Genomic DNA, 15,807 nt, shown 5'->3' on the forward strand with positions numbered 1-15,807 from the left:
TATATCAGGGTTCTCAATAATTTATTTAATTTTGTTGTATTATTAATATATAACATCCCTCTTAAAATATTTCTAAAAGCCTAACTGATTTTACCAACCCGCCTTCCAAGCGTGGTAACACCTGGCAAAACTTCCCTTATGTGGAAGGCTTATGTTCAGCAGTGAACAGTTAACGACTGAAATAAATGAATACAATTATAATTGTTTTCTAATTAATTGCTTATTTTTTTATACTAGGCCACCAACAACAACGGAGAATATTCATCACGAAGTTTACCTCGCGTGCGGCTAGATGGCGGCGGTCAGGCTGGCACCGCGGGGGTCAGACTCCGATGTTGGGCTGCTCCGCCTTCTATCACTGAAGAAGAAGTGGAAGACGAAATTGAAGAAGATGCTGTGTCATTGAGAGCTTTACCCGTACAAGGTATGTATTGATTCTTATTTATTTAAATATATTTAGTATTATGTAGGGATTCTTTTAGGTATCCAACAATCGATGGAAAAATAGACTAATTTTAGTCTACTTCAAAAAGGAATGGATTTAGCAAATTAGAATTTTTTATACAATTAATTAACTATACAAGTCTCAAATAAAGTGAGTATTGTCATATAATCGATAGATGTCTTTGATTAAAAGTTTTAATATACAGTAGGTATTTATGAAACAAAATATACCCAATATTTTTTTAAATCAAACTACAAAATCCATCACGTGATTGCGAAGTTTGCATAAAAGGTTCTAAAATTAATTCCTTTACTTGTTGACTTTGTTTTAATACTATAATATACCATAAGTTTTGGATTCCTAAAGTATCTACAATAGATTGTAATAATAATAGTATCCCTTAAAATGAAATCAAAATTTAATTATAACCAACAAAATTTTACTGTAAAATGTTTCGAATGTAGATAGCGCCATCTAGTAAGACAACGATTTGTATTGAATTTTTTCCTAGTGGTTTTGCTACTCAACACTAGATGGCGTAAAATTTAAAATATTCTGTTAACTGAGTTTCGCGTATAGATGGCGGCTCTGGTCGAACATGCATAGTATTTTGTATTTAATTTGCAACTAGATTAATAAATAAATTTCGATAATTTTATCATTACAAGACATTATTTTCTATAGTTAGAGACTAATTATTCTAGTTAAATAGTCTAATTTTATTAATGGATTTTCAAGAAATTGTCATTGTTTCCTTAAATAAGCGAAACATCGCGTGTAATGATCGTTTAGATTATGTTCGTAAGGTTTTTAGTCATAACCACATCACATAACCGTGTTATTTGTGGTTGTCAAAAGAACGTCTGACGTTTTGTCATTAGTTGCAACTAGCGGTTCGACTGCGGTAAAAGGGCGCTTACCGTGACGCTCCAGCGCACCCACCCGGCACCAATGGATTACGAGTCAAGCTTCACGCCCCTACTGCATACTTGCGTCGGTTTTATTGCCTTCAATATTGAAGAACATCAGTCTTTATTTTCTATTTAATATATCTATAATAGATAGGTACAAATTATCTTTTAAAAGATACTTTTTCATTATCAGCTGTCGTAAATGGAAACTTTCGAAAAATAATAGACCTACTGAAGTTATCTATTTTAATTGTTTTAGGACATATATTTTAACAATAAGTAAAATCATATATTTGTAACATATTCATAAAGTACTAAGTAGGTATTTCAGCTGTGAAACAAAGTGATTTTGTTTGTGACCTTTAGTTTTCATTACCACGACGACATCTTCGAATCAAGACACACTAGTACGTTTGCTGTATTGCACCTAAGTTTCTTATCAAAACAATGAAACAATTATAATGATGTTGCCATTGGATGTCAGCCGCGGCCCTCCGCCCTCGTGTGGCGCAATCGAGCTAAAATGGGCACAATTAGATCCCGGCCGTTTTTAATTGACATCGCTCCCTAGGGACCGTCGATTCGTATATGTCATACCATGACTATCAATCTCTTTACGGTGAATATTTAACTATTAATTTACAAAAAGTGTATCCAAAAATAATGACAGTACTTTGCCTAACTCATTACTTCCTCGATCTTATAAAAACTTTTCAAGTAAATTGTGTAACAGACTTTCCACATTCGAATTTCTAGTCCAACGGTCTGCTTTCGTACCTTAAAATTGATTTATTCTCTGAGGAATTCTCATATGCGAAAGATACGCATTACAGACTTAGATAAATAAATGTTATCTGAAAATCACATTGTGTTCATATGTGATTTCTATCGTATCTTGAACCTTATATTAATTTGATTTGACATTTGTGGTTAATCAGATACAGGCTATTTGTAAAGCAAAACCAATTAAAGATTTTATACATTCCATAGATATGTACATAAGCATTTAACAATGTAAAAATCTCATGTTTGATTAAAGTTTACATTTTTGTATCGACTCAAATTTACTTATAACTCAAACTTACATATCTATTTTTTATGATATTATCTCTTAATAAATCATATAAATTCATGAAGATTAATAGTATAATATTTAAAAATGTTATTCCGGTATTCTAACGAAATATGAATATAATTTTAAGTACTACCTATTATGTTAAATGTACACGTACGTAGGTACGTAAAGTACGTTAAACGGTTTTAGACGAACTCGTTTGCTTCTGTGTACCGGTTTTATAAATGTAGAACTTGTATGTGTTGTATGTAAATATTATATCATTTCGTGCATTATTTATTCTATAATAAAGTCATAGGAAGTTTCCATTTCAGTATTATAAAGCAACGTTATACTTACTACCTCCTTTAACAGCATTGTATGTAAAACGTTAGTTACACATCATGCATGAAAACGTGTAACGGTAGGTGATTTACTGAATGACTAATATTGTAAACAATACATAATGCAGTTTGAAAATTATTATATTTAAAAATATAATAATTGTGATTAAATTTATAATACGTATGACCAGGATATTTACACTGACCGGAATAAAAAGTAGCCTATGTTCTTCTGCGTCCTATATAGTAAGTACGTGTATACCAAATTTCATAGTAATTGGTTATGTCATTAAAACATTAAGAGGTAACAAATAAACTCAGTTTGACATCTATAATATTAGTAAAAATACACTACATGTAGCAAAAAAATTCTGCACTTTATGGATGTAGTTTTTAATTCTTGTGTGTTGTTTCTTTTGTCTTCAAAGGTTGCCTGGTAGAGACCTTTTAACGATAAGGATGCCCATTGTGTTTTCACCTTTGTTGTTTTATAATCGCAAAATTATTCAGATAATATTGGGAATACATAACAAAGAGTATTATTATAATACACGATACACATCTTAAATTATATCAATTCAAACGTGTGTCCGCGACTTTGTCGACGTGACCAGAACAAAAAGTAGCTTATAGTCCCAGCCCTTAAAATACTACGGGTATGTTACATTTGATAAAGATATTTGAACCGTCAAGAACATCAAACTTACTTTCACTTTTATAAAATTAGTAAGAATATTTAGTTCAATAACAAAAAGTATTTAGTTAAGTACATTCAGTAACAAATATTTCTCTATAGATGAAGCTTATTATTTTGACAAAGATGTGTTATAGATATCTTGGTGGTGTATCTCCAATGTCAATCCATATTTTGGGGTCTTGATCGATGTTTAGATGGACAAAAAAGAGTTCTAATTGTATACATTATTTAAAATACTTTGAAAGAGCAACGTTATACATTTAATATACCGAATATTGTTATAATTATTACGTCAGTTAGGTGAGAGTTTGTAAGATAACACATTTCTCTTCTAATACAGTATCCATAGTATACTTTTTAAAAAGCACAGGTTAACTTGTTCTTTCATCAACGCAACAGATGATGTTACCAACTTTGTCGCTAACAAAACACGGTGTCGATTGACGTATCCAAAATAGCGAAGTGCATTCTAAGAGACACGAAATTCTAATTTCGGAGAAACATTTTGTCGTTGTTAGTCCGTTTCGTCATATTTTGTGGTGAAGAAGTCGCGTTATAAACGGTTTTTTGAGAGCGATATTCTGAACCGAGTCCAGAATTAGTATAGGTAATTTAAGGAAGATGATATTGCTGTAGTTATAGTGTTTTCTGTCATTTCTATGGTCATAATTATATCTATAGACGAAGCACGGTTACCAGCTTATCACTTTCCATTCAGGTAGGTCGTTATTTATTTATTTATTTATTTATTCATTAGTACAAATATGTGTACATGGCGGACTTAATGCTAAAAGCATTCTCTCCCAGTCAACCATAGGGAAGTGTCAGAATACTCGAATGCGGTAGTACTAATTGATGATATACATACATACTAAAATTACATATATAAACGAATAAATATATATAAATAACAAATATACTTACACATATATGACATATACTATATTATACACGAAATTGAGAATAATATAAAGTACTTACTGCTCGGATAAAAATAAAAAGTGTGCGTTAACGCTTTTTTTGAAAGATGGTTTAGTCGGTAGTCTCTTAATGGCATCAGGAAGCGCGTTCCAGAGTCGTGAAGAATGTAGGAGAAAAGAGTTTGAAGCGTAACCAGTACGGTGAGAGGGGAAAGATAATTGGAGAGTATTATTGGAACGAAGGTTACGTTCGTGAGTTTCAAAAAGATAATGGAATTTACTCCTTAAGTAGTTAGGAGACTGGGGGTTTCGAAGAAGAGTGTAGAGGGTACAAAGAGTTCTAACGTTTCTGCGTTGACGAATGGAAAGCCATTTGAGCTGAGACCGATATAAAGAAATGTGATCGAATTTGCGGAGGTTGAAGATAAAGCGTATGGCTTGGTTGAGGAGACGGTCCAGCTTATCAAGAAGATCTTCATTAAGATCTGGATAACACACATCAGCATAATCAATAATCGGAATAATAAGTGCGTGAACAAGATTAATTTTTGTAGCGATAGGCAAAAAGTTTTTAAAGCGATATAAGGAGCGTAGCGTAGCAACAACTGAGCGACTTACCTCCGCAACTTGATGTGACCAACTGAGTGATGAGTCTATATAAAGGCCAAGATCTTTAACACAAGTTTTTAATTTTATAACTAAATTGTTAAATGTGATTGGTGCCATTGTGTTAACATTAAGTTTAGCTAATTGTCTAGAACTGCCAATTACAATAGCTTGACACTTAGAGGGGTTAACAGCTAATCCATAGTTAGACGACCATGCCAGAATGCTGTTCAGATCGTTATTAATATTCGCTACAGATTGATTGATATCATCTACAGTTAGTAGAGTTAGTCTTACGTTAGTCTGTTTACTTTACGTACCACTAGTGACCCTCCAGGCTTTGTATGGTTTTTTGATAATAAAATAATGTAAATTACACGCTGATAATGTAGCTCTCTATAGGTGAAAGAATTATTAAAATTGGTTAAGTTTTTCATGAGTTTATTAATTACAAATAAAAAAATCCTTTCATTTTATATACATAAGATTAAAACGTTGCATAACACAATAAATAAAATTTTGACAAAATATTTTGTTTCTTTTCTGTATTTATTATTTATTTATTACAGTGTATTATGACAGTTATTAAGAATTCATGTACGCTCTTTATTTTACAAAAGTCCATATTTATGTCAGAGTTCAAATTATCATACCTACAATTATAAAAAAAGTGCATTATTTGTATTATAATATAAAGTTCATTAAACATAGTTGTTGATAAAGCAACTGTTACTGCACGCTTTTGATAAAATATAATGCGAATATATTTTTTTCTACTTCATAATATATTTATGGATTTATTGTGGACGTTTAGTTACTTTAATTCTTAAATTTTAAGTTTTAGTTGTACTTGCTGACCATTTCAGAAGAGATACAGAAAACTACACCATAAGGGCACACGCAAATTTTTCTTTTACTTGTTGTCATTATCTTACACAATAAACCACTTCCAGCTGTTTGAGTTTCGTTTAAAAGGCGACGCCTTTGATATGTCCGACATGAAACTTGTAGTCGTGACTCATAGCGAAGGACTAATAGGGAAGTTAAGGTGGTCGTTTGGCTTACACATCGCCTCTATTCCTGTGAACATGTTGACGTTCGCCCTGAATATTAATGTAGGCAAGTCGTTGACAGTATTAGTGTAATTCGAATAATTTAAAATTGTTGCCAGTACCTATGTGGTGTGATCTTTTTGTTTTTGTTTTGTAGATCGAATTGGGGCGATTTGTTATGTAGGATTTACACGCTTGTTAACCATGGTGAGCACAACAACCACAAATGTGTGGGTTGGATAACCTTGCAATCTCTATATGTATGGATTTATTATTTATTAAGCGTTTGTAGTAGCTTGGACAAATGTGTACTCACAAATCTAGCACCTCATTAAATAATACGTAGGTAATGGGTAGAAGAAAGTATAACAAATTAACGACAAGCATCGTTATGGTACAAAAAAATGCTTAAAAATTAGACAATTTTGTAATTATTTTACTGGATTAGGTGTTATTTTGCGGAATTCCATATTACTGGTTATTCAATTAGAAATATTTTGTAAATAAATAACATAATAAATAATAATTAAAGTCAATCTTTGAGTGTTGATTATCGCACACATACTAATAATAGCATAATTATATAAAGTAACCAGTGACAATTATGTAGTTTGTTTCTATACCTTAAACCCCCATATTCATAAAAACGTTAAACCTCTCATAAATCCATTTGAAAGAAAGCGACAAAACAGTGTAACAGTTTAAATAGGTTTGTAGAAGGTTTCAGTTTTTATGAATAAAGGGGTGAGAATAGTACCCGTGGCCCTCGTTTTACGTTTATTGTAGTACAGTTTTGTACAGTTTTAGTATTTATCATTGGGTATATAATTTGTAATGCCGGCGAATATAAACACACCAAATTCCTTACTTAATAAGTAGGGAATTTGGTGTGTTTATATTAGCTGTTACGGTTTTAATACCTACTCGTATTTCCGTAGTGACCTTTTATTATGGAGTTAGCGTAGCAGTTAAGTATATTTATGTACTTACATAAAATTAATGTTATGGCTATTTGCTGCGTAATACGGGAGATATGTAGCTCTATTATGCCCATTTCGATCTATAGTTTTTTACATCATAATCAAAATTGTATTTCTATTTATGTTATCCTTGCATTTCAATTTTCATTACAAACTGGTCATCGAATGTCCGGTAAAAGTATCCAAAGTCGATTAAACTGGAAAACATACACGTGCCCCTTAAATGGAGTGTACGGGTTTGACCAGACATACGTTATTGAACTTTCATGAAAGCAACATATCAACGCTAAGCATTTATACCAATCACCGATTCCGAACCATACTTGTGTCTGTGGCCATAGAAGTATTAATGGTTCTCCTTGTATTAGAGGATAATGGAATGTTTAAAGATATTAGTCACCGTTGGATAAACATTCAAGTAACTTTTTTTTTTTACTAATTTGATCCCGCTGTCTGTTACGTACTTGTTATATATTTTATATGAAGATCATATGTCGCATTAACAATATTATAAATGTTAAAGAATATTTGTTGTTGCCTATAAGGTGCAAGTTGTTTTAGTGAATGCGGAGGCTAATTTTATTATACCAGTACTTTACTCCAACCGAAATATTACGTGTAATACCAAAATTTTATGACTATAGATCGAGCTGTTATGGCGTCAAAATGTAACAAATAAACTTACATTTATAATATTTATTTGGTAAGTATTATAGTCATTTAAATACATACGTATACTAATAAGAAACATGTTGGAAAATAAAATTCAAACACATCGAAAGCAACATTTTAAAATTGTAATGTGGCTTACATTACAACTGAAGTATATATTGAAGAATATCATTCTTCAATATAAGATATCCTAGAATTCTTATAACTAAGGTAATAGAAAGTAGTTGTTTCTACTAATGATGTTGGCAAGTATGACATATCCGCATGGAAATTCCGCATACCGCGTAGAAATCAGGTTGATTTAGGCTTGAGAAAACGGCGTTACCAGAGTTAGCAAGATTTCCAAAATAATTGTATTTTTCTGTAGAATCACATGTTATCCTTAGTTCTATTAAACTTAAGGGTACGAAATTTAGTTTTAGTCTGTAGTAAAATAAGGTTAAAACCAACAATGGACTTGCCTGTCATACTCGAGAACGACTGCTACTTACATTGCTATTTACGATTTATTATTTAGATATTTATTGAACTGTTTAATGTACCAGAAATATAAAAATATACAACGACAATTAAACAATTCAAGTGAAATACAGTAGTATAAAGTACCGATTGAAATATAAACATAAAGGTACAAAAAGTACTTAACTTCATTTTATGGGATTTTGGTAAAATACTAAACATTAATTTCAAATATTGGTTTAAAAGAGTAAAAGTCCATCTTCTTGCATTTATTTATAGTACGATTGAATATTTCGGACTAGCTAATTTCCGACCATATATCACAGTACTCGTAATTGAATTTTGTGTTGTTTTAAGATGTCATAAGTTGCAATTCCAGAAAAATTGAACAAAACTATAATGTATACATGTACGAAATTGCAATTAAACTATCTAATAATATAATAGTTTATAATATAAATAAACAATACTAACAAAGTAAATTATAAGCATTTTTAAATAGTTTTTTTTAATCTATTACCCAAATCGGAATATAAATTCACCTGCAATATACAGGCAAGAAACTTATCTGTTTATTTTTACAAAAGTTATAGTTAATAGTCGACTAAGTTAAGTTTGTATTTAGACATCAGCATCTATGAAAATAAATTCGTACTGCAGATATTGGCTTACGATTAATTATGAATTAAGATGGTTTAAAAAATTAGGTAATTGATTATTTAGTTATTTTTAACAACGATTTACAATTTTATAATAATTCACTACGTATCACTTTGGGGTTGCCTGAATTACGTTTTATGATTTTGTTGTAAAAGTTGGTACCAAATCTTATTGAATACAAAATAATCACCTAAATCGACGCGGAACTGGATAAGATATTGTGTAATTTATATATAAAACAAAGCTGTCGAATTGAGGACCTCCTGTTTTCCCAATTATGTTGAGAAATGTTGTCATTTAAATGTAATTCATGTAACACTATTTCACTCACATTACTAATCTACTCTTCTAATTTGTATTATATAAATTTTGAAGTAAATCAAAACATGTTACCAATTTTTGTTGACTTGTTTCATCATAGGTTAAATTTTAATAGTTTGTAATTTAAAACTTATATTTGTAAACAAATTGCATCGACTGTATAACATTTGATGCAATTCGACACAAATTATATATTTACCAATTTTATAATATTACGTATATTATTTTCTCATGAAAAAACATATTATATTTGATTTCACTGCGTAGAATTCATGTTCGAAGGACCAATGGATCGTCGCACTTGATTAAATTAGGAATTCCTAATATTTAGATGTTTTATTTTTCCAAAGACTATATTTTATTAATTATTATAGGTGAATCGTCTTCGCTCCTACTATATCTTTATGCCAAAATTTTACCGGAAACACCGTATAAGTTCTAGTCACGCATCAGTCAATATAGGAAGGACCATATTAATAACTTTTTATTACCATGACATAGAAAATTGATTTTTAACAGTACTCTATAGTCGTAGACAATTACAATTTTCTATATTTATATAAATGGAGATTCAATGCTGTTTATTGATTAGTGTTCAATTGAGAACGCCTAGATCAATTTGGCTAATAGTTTGATGAACGTTGTTAGGGAAAGAAAACAAAATTAGATTTTGGACGTGATCTCTTAGGCTCTTCATCGGTATTAATTTAAGTTTCGTTGAAAAAGAGTACAGATAGGTAAAAAGCGTTCTTTTTACCTGTCTGTATTCATTTCATAAAGTAATTCTTGTAAGGGTTTCGAATATTTTCAGCTACAAAATCCTAAAAATATCAATGAAAATATATTTCTATTGTAGTTTATGTAGAAACGGATGTTTATTGTTTATAGTTATGCACGTACGTGAAGTTACACCGTTTTAGCGGAAAACGGCGCGAGTGGGCGGTTATGACCTGTAATTATAGTTGTGATGTACTTTTGATGTGGAACATTCTTGGCGTATTAATCTCAATCTCTAACGTAATAATATTCGTTTCTATAACCTTATTTTTCAATTACAAATATTATGTAATCTGTGTTTTCTAGATTATATAATTTATATCCAGTACATTATACAATCTATGTAATAAAAAAAAGAAGAAATTTTTTATTACTATTATCCCATTATTATTGTAAAGGCATACCACCATAATCAGTTTCCGTTAGGCAATCAGCATGTATTTTGTTGACTAAGAATCTACTAAAAACTGTTTTTAATCTGTAAAATTGATTATAAATGATAGAAATCGCATTTTGTTGTGTGAAAAAATCTATAGGGACAATTGGTAGTAGCGCAAATTAGGTCAGATATACAAAATATTTATGCATATATGTTCAGGGTAGAATATGTCGCGAACTTACTGTAAATACAAATTATTTAATTACTTTATTTCTAATTTTCTATACTCAGTTTCGTATAAGTATGCTAGATAGATAGTTATTTACATTAGTTACATCACACAAATAACAACAGATACATATGCAAAGAAAAACAAATAAAAGAATACATATAGAAAAAATGATTATATTAGATTTGTAAAATTTTTTACATTTCAATTCGGTAATAATTTATCCATATATAATAATGTAAATATCTTTTTAATTTTATCAAGAGACGCTGGTTCAGCGGTGGTGTATTATCGACATACTGCATTACTATTTTCTGTGATATAAGTTATAGGGTTGGCACCCTTAGGCACAGTGCAATTTAATATTTTAAATTAACATGTAATATTTTTGTGACGGTAAGCAATATATCAAGAAAATTTGGCAGTTAAGGCAAATCTATTTTATTGTGATTGTAGCTATAATAGTTCTTCTAGAATATGAAATGTCTAGTTTAAAAATAAAGAATATTATTATATACTAAGTGTTTGTAGTTTATATTGTGCCATGAAAATATTTCACAGATATTTTTGAAAAGTTTTAGAAAATATTGATACGTTTATATAAAATAGTTTTAACAAAGTGTAATGTTGGTGTTAATAAATCCATTAGACGTGTCGTATGCATATTTTTAGTGTGATATAAATTTCAACCGTTAATTGGCGGAAAATAATACATTATGAGCATTAATTGCGAGTATGACGCCCCTACTTTTCTCTGACTCAATGGCGGCAGCAGTGGCTGGCTGGCAGACAGTCCGCGTCGCGCCAGTGTGTAGCTTGTCGCTTCCGAACAGCAACACATTGGTTTTATTGCATTCTATTTTCAAATATCGAAAACTGTTTTCTTTTTCACGGCGGGATTATAGCACTCGTTGCTTTTGCCGAACAAAAGTAAGTGAAGTGCGACAGATTAAGTGCTTATAGTGTCTTAACTGTGATTTAATCAGCTGTTTAAGATTGTAACTGCAACGAGTAAGGTTTCTATTGGTGTATTGTGAGGAGTGTTTTTGTTTACTTTCCGTTATGGTCTAGTGATATCATAAATAGAAAATATTTCAACGTGTATTATAACAAACATAATATGAATTACACACATATTCATGACGTGACAATCAAAGTTATACTTGTTAATTGATTACTTTACCTACTGATAAATAATTAAAAATGAATAGGAACAGATAGCTACGAATTTTATACGACGAATATATATATATATATATATATATATATATATATACATATATATTACTTGTCTTCATAGATAATATAAAACACTGTTGAATAATAATTTAATTCAGTATTAACGTGCAGAATACTAACCAAGGTTATCAAATATGTAAATATTAGCTCTGATTATACTATACCTAATAAAATCAAATTCCGTCTTTTGCCCCGCTGGAATAATTAAAAAGTTAGGTATATACAAAAATATTTTTTGAGTAATTTATTACACTGTCCATTTTATTACTATTAACAAATTTGTATTTAAAGAGTTGTAATAAATTTAGTTAAAAATAATAAGTGATCTCACAAAGTCATTTCTTGTTAAGCAACGAACGAATTGATAATTCTCTAATACTAATTAATATAAGTTACATTATTATAAATATGTAGTTAATTGTAAACTTTCGTGTTGCTGACATATATTTTTAATATACTATCGGTATGTAGGTACTATTTACCTGCAATAGCATCGCGTTAAGCGTTATTGCACTAAAACATACAGTAATAACAAGTAGTTAATAACAATGTTAGCAAAGGCGGACTTATCTCTAAAAGAGATTTCTTCTAGTCCACCTGACACAGTAACATAGGAAGTAGTGAGCAGGCAGAAGTAGTGCTAAACAGAAACTAAAATAAATATTTACGCTTAACCGTTCCAAAATATATGAATAATCAGTTTAAGTCATAGGGGTTAGTTTGAATATAATTTTTATATTATTTAATAATATATAAGTATCTTATAAGTAGAACATGGAAGGATATAAATACTTAGGGATACCAAGATTGACCTAAAAAGATCAATTGTGTAGTATCTGAACAAGAAGCCAATATAGAGCTCTCTGAATCGGCGTACATATTCATGACGTGACAAAAAGAAAGTATCTTAATATAAAAAAATGTGTATTTTATTTAACTGTTGTTAAGGTAAAATACAATTTCACTAGATTACAACATCAATGGATAACATACATAATATACAAAACGAAGAAATATAAAACTGAGACAAGATTTATTCCTAAGTAAACTTAGGAAAATGTTTAAATATACAATATTCAATATTACAATCACTGTAAATTATTAAATCTGTAAATTATTTAAATTTATAATCAAATCCCACTAAAATTAAAAATTTGATTTTTTAGATGTTTGTTCTTTAGTCACGTTTATACAATACGGTTTTGAATGAAACTTTATACACACACCAATGGACAATATCTTGGATTCACATAAAAGTTACTGTCACACATTTTAATTCACGCGAGTAATGTAACGTCGCGATTTATAACTTGGTAGCCTAATTGTAACAACAGTAAAATTGTATGCTATTTAGCTAGGATTTTTTATTAACACGGTGGAGTTCAATGGAATTAAAATGTTGTAATTATAACCTTCGCATGTCGTCGAAAACAAAAAAGGACTATTCATCACGAGTATATCCGTCGTCCATAGCATATGTTGCGTAGGAGTCAGCCGCTCCATAAGTTCAAACATCTTGTCTTTATCTTTATCGATTTTGCGTCTATCCTTGTGTTTTTATTAAGTAATTGAGCCAGTTATTACGCTATCGTCGTTCGTATACATAACAGCAGATTAACTAGTTTGATCCAACAAAAAATCTAAAATTGCAACCACAGGCTCAAGTAGCATACATTAGGCCTCAAAACTGGCAAAGCATGAGGAATGAGCGCTATGTGCGACTTATTAATCTGTAATATTCATATTAATATCTAGATTATGGGCGAATAGCATATTCCGGATTCTTGCCATTATATTATTATGGCTTAGATATTTGATATTCTATGATATTCGTTGTATTTTATATTTTATTCTATACACAGTGAGCCCTCAATTTATTAAGAAGTTATTGTGTGAAAAAAGATTAGTAGATATTTCACAAAATTTCAGAAATCATAATCTAATTTAAAAAGCGACTTTAATCAAAGTCAAAAGTTTATTTCGGATAAACTAGGAAGTAAATATAATTGAACGCGAAAGATTAAAAATGACTAACATACAATATGAAAAACAGGCGAATTTTCCCTTTCCCTTTCTGAAGTTGCACAAATCGAGTATTGGGTTTATTGACATACTTCGTTTATGTTTATATTTCTAAAGAAAATGTAGACAATTCAACAAAATCACTGAAGCCATAATCAGCATATAGGTAGGGTAGGTATTAACATAGAGAGGGTTTCAAGGTTTCGATAAGCAGTAATGCGTGCGTTCTTGTTTCGTTCTGGAGGGTATGAAAACAATCACTGTCACTTGAAAAATATCAGAGTTTTGAAAGTAATGATAATATCCTAAAAATCTTATGACCTTAAAAATTTATATATAATATACGTGTATATAAGTGACGTCCATCGTTATTTGTAAATTTCATGGGAATTTATAATTTGCTTTTAGTATATTTCCTTTTCGGGTAATATAACGACAATAAAACATTAGTAATAGATTGGTAGTTTGGCAATCGCATATTCCTTATTAGTTGAAAATCGGAGAGTATTTCTTCATTGAATTAATTTTCTTTATATCATCTTCATATAAATAAAATAAAATGATAATCAAATAAACTAACAAATTTATATAATAATTAAATCGATTTTTTGCACATGATTCTTAGCAAATTTCTTTTTATATCAACTATTTTTTATTAAATTTTATTAAGAAATTCGAGTGCATAATCTCACGAAATGTTATCTAACACTCGTTTGAATACCATTATCCTCATAACCTTAATACTACAAAAATCTGATGAATATGCTTAATGGTAGTAATTGGATCAATATAATATAAAGATTAATTAAAATTAGACATGAAATTGTAGTGTCAACGTGTACAATATAATAAAGATACATATATTTGCATAGATTTTTGTTATTTTATAATATTTAAATATATTTTTAATAACAAAGGTTTATAAAAATGGCAGTGGTATATTACATTTCTATTTTTCAAAATAGAAATGTAATAGAAAATATTTTAAATACAATAGTTTAAGTAATATGTAATAATGATGTATATCATCATCATCATCATTTCAGCTATTATCTGTCCACTGCTGGACATAAGCCTCCCCCATAGACGGCCACAAAGAACGGTCCTGAGCCACCTGCATCCACTGCTCCTGCAATGCATTATAGGTCGTCACTTCATCTAATGGCGGTCGCCCTACACTGCGTTTGCCCGTACGCGGTCACCACTCAAGAATGATGTATATATGTAATAATAATATTATTGTAAAATGTTCTTAATTATACATTACATTGCGTTTCATGCTCATATTACAATAACGGATATTTAAGAAATATAATAGTTATAGGCCTGTATTTATAGGCACCTATAGTCTATTAATAGCATGGAATCTATCAAAATGTCATGATGTTATTAAAATTATACGTATACACTTTTGACTTATATAACGTATGGAACATTCGGACAAAGTATTGCATAAAAATACATAAAAAATACCATGTAAATGATATTTCGTGCACAACTTTAATCGGATCAACTTGCGAATATTATTGTTTTTCGTTGTTTCCTATAATTTAGTGATGCAATGATACTTTTCGCGTGCTCGTTCCGATTTACTTGGTCGATTCGATGGTATAATGTTTCGTATCGAGTAATGTTTCTATTGAAAAGTGCACAATGATCAATGTACAGGCTTGATCAGACATTAGGAGGTGTGGTCACGCAACGTGATTGTTGTGGCGTACACGTCCAGTCCGCTGTCTGACAGAGGAATCCAGTGTACATAATTTGACACTAATTGACAACTAAATCAGTCGAATTAAAATGCTGTAGATTAAAATTTATGAGGCGCTAATTGGAGAGTTGCATCTTATTCCTTAATTACTAGTTATCACTATCGTATTTTTAGTATTTAAAATAAATTGAAGATAAAACTATTTAAATTTGATATAAACTGTGTTCTTGAATAGTAGTGAAAATGTAATTGACATAATCGATCGAGATATCGATACCATGAAAAGCCAAAGCAGTAGTATCTTTAATAGGTTCGTGTAATAATATCAT

The 15,807-nt window shown here is 30.0% G+C and overlaps 1 protein-coding gene across 3 annotated transcripts in view; it reads left to right on the top strand.

Annotated features, from left to right (window-relative positions):
• Positions 1-11,300: 11,300 nt before the first annotated feature.
• Positions 11,301-15,807, top strand: part of LOC113522925 (ras GTPase-activating protein nGAP) — a 96,921-nt gene continuing 92,414 nt past the window's right edge. Inside the window, exon 1 of one of the 3 annotated variants that reach the window (XM_052897449.1) lies at positions 11,301-11,436. The gene's annotated coding sequence lies outside the window, so the exon portion shown is untranslated. Of the gene's footprint in view, positions 11,540-15,807 lie in introns of all 3 variants that reach the window. The other 2 variants (XM_052897447.1, XM_052897448.1) reach the window with 2 other exon arrangements.

The sequence above is a fragment of the Galleria mellonella genome, unplaced genomic scaffold (genome assembly GCF_026898425.1).
Source record: "Galleria mellonella isolate WM207_F2 unplaced genomic scaffold, CSIRO_AGI_GalMel_v1 utg36, whole genome shotgun sequence".
Taxonomy (NCBI): Eukaryota; Metazoa; Arthropoda; class Insecta; order Lepidoptera; family Pyralidae; genus Galleria; species Galleria mellonella.